The sequence below is a fragment of the Parasteatoda tepidariorum genome, chromosome 2 (assembly GCF_982258835.1).
Source record: "Parasteatoda tepidariorum strain Cologne lab strain chromosome 2, Ptep-v5.0, whole genome shotgun sequence".
NCBI lineage: Eukaryota > Metazoa > Arthropoda > Arachnida > Araneae > Theridiidae > Parasteatoda > Parasteatoda tepidariorum.
In genome coordinates this window covers 85,737,136-85,747,065 of record NC_141756.1, presented here as the reverse complement: position 1 = coordinate 85,747,065, position 9,930 = coordinate 85,737,136, and the positions used below count along the sequence as shown (strand labels likewise).

At 31.4% G+C, this 9,930-nt stretch overlaps 1 long non-coding RNA gene across 1 annotated transcript; it reads left to right on the top strand.

Annotated features, from left to right (window-relative positions):
- Nucleotides 1–35: 35 nt before the first annotated feature.
- On the top strand, nt 36–1,062 carry LOC147815885 (uncharacterized). The gene is made up of 2 exons (XR_015431431.1): nt 36–95; nt 146–1,062. It is a non-coding gene; the product is annotated as an uncharacterized LOC147815885 (long non-coding RNA).
- The last annotated feature ends 8,868 nt before the right edge of the window (nt 1,063–9,930 follow it).

The window sequence follows — 9,930 nt, the reverse complement described above, 5'->3', positions numbered from 1 at the left end:
GAAGTAATTTTTTTTATTCAATATATATAATTTCAGGGTTCCCACGGTCCTTGAGAGTCCTTGAAAGTCCTTGAAATTTTTTTTGCTAAATTTAGGTCCTTGAAAGTGCTTGAAAAACGTCTTAGGTCCTTGAAAAACTTGATAGGTCCTTGAATTTGTCCAATACTGCCGGCGGCCCTTTTTATAAAACACCCACGGATCTTTCTGTTTTGTTCCCGAGCTCTCTCACGTGTTTTTTAACGCCACCGTTTCTAACCGGGTTTAACGTCTTGGTGTCTGCCAAGCGCGCGGAGCACAGCAGACAATCAATGCGTTCGGGGCGAGACTCCACTTAATCTTTTGTCGCATATGCTTAGATATTCTTTTTTCTTATCGAAACTGGAATACTCTCGAATTTCATAACAATATGTACCTTGTAGTTTTCAATAAATTTGCCGTTTTACCATTCGCACTTGTCCTTACGTTTGCGTCATTTCAAAACTTTATTGTAAAGCGTATTCGCAAAGGCACGGCTTCGTATTTGTGTTATGTAGTTTAGACTAGTTATGCCTGGGAAGTGCTATTTTAATCCCCAATGGGTGGCTAATCAAGCTTATAAAGAATGGATTTTATCGATGCCCGAAAAGAAGTTCAGAGCCAAGTGCCAATTATGCATGAAGGAGATCGATATCGCGAAAATGGAAGAATCTGCTCTGAAATCACGCATCAAAGAAAGGTAAAACAAAAAAGCAGTCTCATGCCCTGAGTTCTCTTTTTCCAAAGACATGAACATCTAATTCATCTGGTGTAAATACTCCTTCAACATCGTGTGCCCCATGTGAAACAGAAACTTTAGTGGCCGAGGTAACATTGTCTTCTTATCTGGTCAAAAGGAATGTGCTTGATGCTGAAATTCTCTGGAGTCTGAAGTGCATCACTAGTAATTATTCATGTAACTCCTGTGAAGGGATTAGTAAATTGCTCTCCAAAATGTTTGCTGATAGCTGTATAGCGAGACAATTTTTTTGTAGTGCCACAAAGTGAGCCTATTTGGGCTCCTTTGGATTGGCACTATACTTCAAAGGGATTCTTATAAATGAGCTGAAGAATGTTGATTGCTACACTGTACTCTTTGATGAGACGTTAAATCAGTCTCTACAATCTAAGCAGATGGACATTATGGTAAGGAATTGATAATAAAGTTTGCACTAACTATCTTACCTCCCAATTTATGGGTCATGGAACTGCAGAAAATATTTTGTCCTCTTTTTACAAATGCATGGATGATGGTTAAAAGCTCTCTAAAATACTTCAATTATCCATGGATGGACCCTATGTCAATTGAAAATTCTGTTAGAAGCTTCAGTGTGAATTAAGAGAGAAATATTCCCACCAGATCATATTCATTGGCAGTTGTGGATTACACATAACGAATAATGCTTTTTTTTTTTTAACAAACAAAAATATAACTTTATTGGGAACAAAAACACATAAATACAAAGTATTCGTCAAGAGGAAATACAAATTCGTCGTCAAGAGGAAAATCCTGTCCAGGCGACAAAGAAAAGTAATACTATAAATTTAAAATAGAAATTTAAAAAAAAGAAAGAAAAAAAAGGGGGTATTATAATCATAAATTATTTTGCTCATAATAAGACGTCATATATTGTTGAACACTGTAATAACAGAAAACAAAAAAAAATGCATGAAACTATATTAAAAAAAATAACAAAGGTAACATAAGAAATTCATTTGGATTGGCACAAGACTGGTATAAAAAATCAAATGCTTCCTTTAAAGTGAAAAATAGAGATCTAAATCGTCAATGTTCATCACAAATTGAAATAAAGCACGCTTAAAAGAAGAATATATTTTGATGTTTTGCAACTGAAATGGTAATTTATTATATAATTTAGGTGCTAAGTAAAAAAACTGTTTTCGTGAAATTTCTTTTGTAAAGAGGGGAATCTCATACATTTCAGTTGGTCTCCTTTCAGACACATTAGTTTTTAATTTGCATATTAATTTATTGTTTTGTAAATAGAGTAAAATACGAAAAAATACATTATGGCGAAATGGTAATAGGTTAATTCTTGTATTATTTACTGCCAATTTATTCTGAACTGAGATTAAGGGAAGTAAATTAGTTTTATATTCACCGCCATATATTATTGCACCATAATTAATTAAAGAATAAACCCAGGAGTAATAGAGTCCTTTCACAAAATTGAAATGAATTTTATTCTTAAGGTGATAAAATTTAACTAAAACAAAACGCAATTTTTTAACTAAATTGTTAATATGTGTTTTCCATTTCAAATTAGAATCGATATATAGTCCTAAATATTTGATATTATTTACAGATTGTAGAATATAGCATTGACAATTTTCATTAGTACTTTTGCAGGAGAGAGAGTGAAATTTTAAATTTAAGTTAAATTCTGATTTTCTTAAACTGAAATAAATATATTTAGTTTTATTTAGATTTAAATTTAAGTCATTTATTGTAAACCATTTTGAAATTATGCGTAAATCAGATTCAATTTGAAAAATTAGTTGATTTAAATCAGTGCAAGAATACTAAATTACGGAATCATCAGCATATGTTATTATCTTACCAAAAAGTTTGAGTTGACAAAAGTCATTGATGAATATAATAAACAATAAGGGTCCTAGAATAGATCCTTGAGGAACACCACTGTTTGAAAAAATATAATTACTAAAATTACTTCGGATTTTAACTCTATGTTCTCTGTTTGAAAGATATGAAATAAACCAATTTAACATAATTCCTCTTAAACCAGAAAATTCTAATTTTTTAATTAAAAGATTGTGATTGACATTATCGAAAGCTTTTGATATATCAAGAAATATAGCTACTGTTATCTTATTTTCAGCAATACTATTATAAATAAATTTTGAAAATTCCAAAAGAGCTTTTTCTGTACTTTTGCCTTTAATAAATCCATGTTGATTAACAGAGACAAAATTTGTATGTTTTAAATAATTGTACATTTTATCAGCTAGAGCATAGGTTCTCAACCTTTTTAACGCTGCCGCCCCCTTGAGGAGCAAAAAATATTTCAACGCCCCCCTTTATAAAAATCCTGTTATTTTGAGCATGGGGACAGAGGGATGTGTGCTGAATTATAAGAGGCAAATTTCTTAAGCAATTTTTTTACGCTTTGAATTTGTTTGGTTTTTTTAAAAAAGAATAAATTAACTCGATAATTTTCTCACGACAGGTAATCGCCGTCTATTTGTTATGATCAAAATAAATACGTTTAATGAAGAAAAAAAATACAACTAAGAAACCTATGCTTAAAAAGAATAATTGATTCTAAATTAGATAATTAAAATAACACCCAAAATAATTTTGTTACACTAAAAAGTAGTATCAACGAAACATTCAAGTAACTATGTTAGTGGGATGATTGTACTTAATAGTTCAGACAGTAATTCCTTAACGCTCGGTTCAATACTTTTAGTGAGATGAAGATGTAAATACCCACGTTTGCACAATTTCGAGTCGATTTCTTCTTTTCATCCGTAACAGCACTGAATCCACATTCGACAAGTTGGGAGGCAGGGAAGGCAATTAAAAAAATTTTAACGATAGTCTACAGTCCAAGATAGAGACCTCTGTTACCTTTAACACTACATTGCCCATGGAAGTCATTTTGACTGCCTTTTAATTTCAATTAGAAAAACAATGATAACACAATTTCTTAGAATTTTGTAACTTTTTGTACAACATATAATTTTTTATTGTTAATATTTACAAATAATTTGTTATATAACTGAAAATAATAACAAAAATATTAAATTTTATTTTAAACAAATTTCGTTATACATTAGTTATGCTTTCTTTATTCATTAGTTATTCTATGCAGTCATTTTGACTGCTTTTGAGCAATATAGGTATTTCAGTCTTTGTAGTGTTAAGTAAAAATTCTGTGAGACGATCACCATTTCAAAGTTTCATTAGTTAAAAGTTCGATCAATTCCTCGTAAATCTGAACCTCTGCTGCTTCAATATTTACAAAAGGGTTCATAAACCCATTGAGGGACTTCGAGGGAACAAAACATCTTTAAAATGGTAAGAAAAGTCCATGTGCAAAGAGTCAAGGTGTTGACAATATTCTTGTGCATGTGCATCATCAGAGAGAATTTTTCCTGCATGGCTGAACTCATTCCAACCAAAATTCTGCGAAAACAAAAGCAATTTTTTTAGAAAGGCGAAAATAACTTATTTTGTAGGGATCTAATTGAGCTCGTCGCCTTGAAGTTGTAAATTAATGCCATTAAATTTTACAGATAAATCAGCCAAAGTCTTTCTTAAATTCTAGCAATCTGTCTCTTAGAGCTACATTTCTGTTTTCGAGGAACTCAAGCACAGAGTCGAAAAGATTCCGATACCTATTGAGACAGAAGCTTTTGGAAAGTCAGTGAATCTCGGTGTATATTGCACGCGATTGAATTCTTCATCGTTTTTCGTACACAGTTGTCTAAATAATCGATCTTAGAGAGCATTACTGTGAATTTTGTTCACAGCAGATACGGCATATTGCAATGATTGATGCAAACGGTCACTGAGATTTTTTCTTACTAAATACTGTCTGTGAATCACGCAGTGAACAGCTAAAATACCTGGTACCTCCCTTTCCAAAAGGGAGATAAACTCACGATGTCGACCCACCATTGCAGGAGCCTATTAGTGGCAATGGACATAATATTCGCAAGAGGAATGTTTTTCTCTTTAAAATAATCTTTGACAGTACTAAAAATAGATTTACCTTTGATATCTAGAATCAAGCTTCCTGCAAAAGGAATATCTTGAATAATTTTCCCTTCCTTTACAAACCGGACCTATGCCTACAGTAAAGCCTGCATTACCTGGCAAGGTAGATTCATCAACTTGAAGGGAAAATTCGTTGGACATCAAAAGTTTGCATCAAGAAATTTCAACGTCTTCACCCATCTCATCATTTCATCGCCGCACTGAATCGTTGCTTATGGGATAGTTTTTTATTACATTGGATGATGTAAAACTGTTTCTAAAACTTCCTTGACAACTGGCAGTATCAACTCTACTCCGATGGCTTGAGCTTTCCCAGATTTAGCAATAAAGTTTGATATAATATAAGAAGCGATCAAACCATCGTCGCATTTTTGTGATGACGTTACTAGTAACCCTGAGACCGAAGGTGCCTTCAGAAACGTGAAAAAAGACGTTCGTCAAAAATGACAAATCTGTATCTAGTTTTTTGCAAATGCTCTTGCTAACGGTAAGATTTCCTTACTTCATTAGATAAAACTTTATTACAAAGTAAACACATAGGTAATTGTGAGTTCAACAGTAATTGAACAAATCCCAACTTCAAGTACGTGACACTGTATTGATGACACTTCTTTTTGTCAACCGACATTGTTGGTGTCAGCAAAATACAAACGATGAAAGAAAATCAACTATTTCTCAAAATTAATAAATACTTTATGATACTATAAAGAATTAATTCGCGTATGTACCAGGCCAAATAAACTATGAGATCTAATCGAAACTGGGGAAAAAAAACCGCAAGAAAGCTAACGAAAATCATTATAAGAAACAGGGGTCCAATCAAACATTCATACTGAATGCGCATGTACTGCAATTTCAACCAAATGGCTTGAATGAGTCAGAGGCAAAAACTACTGGCTCATGCGCTGAGCTGTGTTGGTTCGGATCGAAGAATAGGTGTCGTATAAGTTCGTTTCATTGCTGTTTCAAATAGTGTATAGGATAATCTTTATTTATTATATTAATTTAATCATTTTTTCCTTATTATAAATTTTTTTTATTAAATTAATCTTAATTTAATAATTTTATTTGTAAGTTTTAAAATTAAATTTGAATGACAAAACATACTCAACGCCCCCCTACCGCCCAAAACATACCCAACGCCCCCCTACTGCCCAAAACAAGTTCACCGCCCCTCAGCATAGTTCCAACGCCCCCAGGGGGGCGGTATCGCCCCTGTTGAGAACCAATGAGCTAGAGCTTTTTCAATGATTTTGGAAAAAACAGGTAATATGGAAATTGGTCCAACATTTTAAACATGGTGAAAATGGGATATGTTCCTTCTAATTTTTATTTTCAGAAAGAATTGTTGCTGCATAACATTTAGAGAAGGTTGTGTAAATTATGGATGAATAATTTCAGAAACGATGTTTAATAGAGGAGAGGAGGGGGTTTTGGAATAGTCATGGAATACCTAAGATTAGCTCTGTCTTTCATGCAGCCTTCACATGGAAATACACATGATTAAAGGATTTCACCATTAACACCTCATTACCATTAGTTATAGATTGTGCCGAAAATGATTTTGTGAATTAATATGTAAAACCAGTAGGGTTGTTTTTAAAAAAATATAAATTTTAGTCCATAATACATATACTCTCTTCTCTCTATATAGGCAAAGCATTTAGGTATTATATTTGAAATTAATTATTGCCACAACAAGCATTATTGCTTCTAGTAAAATAGAAGAGAATAATTTTTAAAATTGGTTTTAGATTAAGGTCCTTGAAAATTTTGTTGAGGTCCTTGGAAAAGTCCTGGAAAGTCCTTGAATTTCAATCTCATCATAGAGTGGGAACCCTGAATTTACAGTTCTTTTATTCATGTGATTGTTAAAAATTGACTGTTTAGTTTGCAGATTTCACATGAACTTGTATGTGTATTAAAGTAACTTGGTTCATAAATCTTAATCTTTCCCATTAATGCTTAACATGCTATTGTGGTATACTTATTTTATCAGCCATAAGTCAAAGATTGAACTAATAATTTTTAGTTTTTAGAATGATTTGTTCCTCTGGCTACTTATTAAATGATCAAGCATTTCATATGTTATATAACCCTATAAAGTGACAAAACAGTAATGATGCATTGATTACTTCATGTTTTCAATAAGTATGATCATGATGTATTCAAAGTATTATTTGGTGCAACAAGTATTTTTATTTCGTTTTCTTCAACAAGAAAGAATGTCTTGAATAATTAGGTAATTATCCCAACCTGTTGTATTCCTTACTATTTTTGAGGTAAAGAGTCATTGTCTGGTAATACTTGTCCAGTATTCCTTACTCGGTTATTTTTTTTGAAGTTAAAGCCAGTATTCTTTTAATTGAAGTTATTTAGATATAAATAACCCAAATCCTGTAAGGAAAATAAGTTTCATGGGGCAATCTTCATGCGTCCTGACTGCATTTCCCTTTTAGTTTTTGTGGTTGAATGTAATGAATGATATCTAGTTCCTTAAGCAGTATTAGCTCCAAATTAAGTCTTAGTCATGCACCATTTGTTTGTTATTTTAACCACCAAATATATTTTTCAATACCTCTCTTTCCAAGACACCTGACATATCCTCATCTGCATGTGTTATTCATCTTTATGTGCCCCGGACTGATCGTAAAGACACGGTTCCCAGTAGAACACGCTACTGTGTCAACTGGGAACCGTGTCTTTACCTGTCTTATAGTTACGCTATTAAACAAATTTTTCTATAAAACCAACTAATTTAAAATTAATATAAATTGAATGTTTAAAAACTAAGTTATGTTAGAAAGAACAAAATGAATGGAGTAAATTTTTTGGTTCTTAATAAAATCAAGCAATTTACTCGCATTAAAAATTTGTCCTGCAGTGGACTGATCGTAAGGACACCATTTCGAGTAGAACACCGAAGTCGAGCATTATTGACTGCGGTCAGTAACCATTACTTTGATCAGCCTGCGTAGCAACCGAGGGCGTGTGGTTTCGATCCTCATTAAAATGTTCTACCTTAAAGTGCTCAACTTAATGCGCAGGTCATCGGGCTACCAAAGCAGGGAAGGCATCTCCTCTGCAAAGGATCAAAATTGCAATGGTATGTCTTCAGATCATCCTCTGGGATGTTTCCCAGACAGTCACCAATAGCCCATTGTGCAGCTCTAGTGTCGATGTAAATAAAGTACCTACCTATTATCTTTATGTTTTTGTGAAGGGGAGGATTTGACAAAATGAGATTTGCGTATCTGTTAATTTTCAAATAAAGAAAATGGCATCGTAACTGAATGATCCAGCAGCACTTATTAAGTTATTTATTTTTTATGTCAAAAGTTCATATTTTGTGCTAAATATTTATTAAAGTTAACTTTTACTGTATTTACTATTACTACTCTACTATTTTGTTTATTTTTGTATTTGAGTATTCATTGTAAATGTTTTTTTAAAAAAACATTTTAGATTTTGTTTTTTGTTGTCAATTGAAAGTAAATTATAATTCTAAAACTGGAAGAAACCTTACTTTACATGAAAATATACAAAAAAAAATAATAATAATGGAATTTGCTGATAATTTTATACAAAAAAAAAAGTAATGATTTATTCCTTAACTGGGTTAACTGCAAACTCAGTATTTACGATAGAAACTGGTTGCTTTTTGGCACTAATATTTTCTATAATTTAAAGTTAGTGTGTTTAGAAATGGTAATTTTCGTATTTGCAACAGTAAAAAGGTTAAAATAGAGGAGGATAGTCTTAGTGCTTATGTATAATTATGAGAGAAATACACACAAAGAACAATAAAATGCTTTGACTCTTTTTAAGTTAAGTTATTTGTGCATTTCCACACATTTTGTGTTACAAAATTATATTTCTTAAGTGGAATTTTTTTGTTATTTATGCGGATTGAACTACAACATAATGCCATTTATCTTTATGACCATGCGTGCCACTTTAAAAAAAAATTCAAAACTTGTTTTTTGACAAATTAATGAACCTTTGTTCATGAGAATATTTAGAAATTTATAGCTCACTGACTCTGAAATTTACCTTTCCGTGATAATGGCCTACATATTACATCAATTTGGTTATTTTTTCTAAAAAGTAATTCTCTTTATTTTATAAATTTTTTTTTAGCAAGCTGAACAAAGTAACAGCTAACTTTGTATATTTCTCATATCTATAACTGAATAATAAACCACTAACTTTTTAATGTAATTGTGGTTAAAACTGGAAAATGTTTTTACTGTCTTTCAATCCTTTTTCTGTTTCCTCCTGCCATCAAACCTGTCTTGTTTATTACATCTGTTTGTATTCCTGTGCTGTGATTTGTCAAATTTCGATCTAATTTTTTCCTCAATTTTATATTAATGTGACTCCTTGTGTCTAATTTTTTATAGGAATTCTAAAATCACATACCAAAGGCGGTTTTTACGAAATTCTGTTTATTTATATCTAAATATATGTTTATCTATGTATATAATATTAATATTTATACACGTCTTAAACTATGAGTGCATTTCAACTAAAAACATAGTATGTAACCCAGTTTAGAAAGATATTTTGGAAACAGACCTAAAATGTAGTTGCTAGTATAATGAAAAAAGATTTGCAGTCGATTGAGTACTGAAATCATTCATATCTCTACTTATACCAATATTTTTTCATCAAGCACTATAATTTAAAAAAAAAAAAAAAATCCTGATTTAACTTAAGACCAGTGTACCAATATGTTTGCGGGGATTAGATTCAGCAATTGTACAAATTTGGTTTACACAAGCAGGCATTGAAGTTCAATCAATTGCATTCTTTCTTTGCAGTGTTACATCATTACTTGGTTATTTCGCAATAATTGTGAAAAATAACAATGTTTTCATTAAAATATAGTTTTTTTATTGTTTTCTTTTTAAATTTTAACAGCAAATATGTTTCATTTTAAAGGAACATTTAATTTAAGCGAATAAATGTGGAAGAGATGTTAATTGATGGAATTGAAGCCGCTAATTTTTCTCATCATAACTGATTTTAGTCCCCAGGGCTGAAGAGTGACACCCATGTTAGTGACTGCCTTATTGTAAAAAATAAATTATTAAGATGAAATTTTGTTCATTAAAAAAAAAAAAAAAAAGAAAGGTTCATTCAATTTA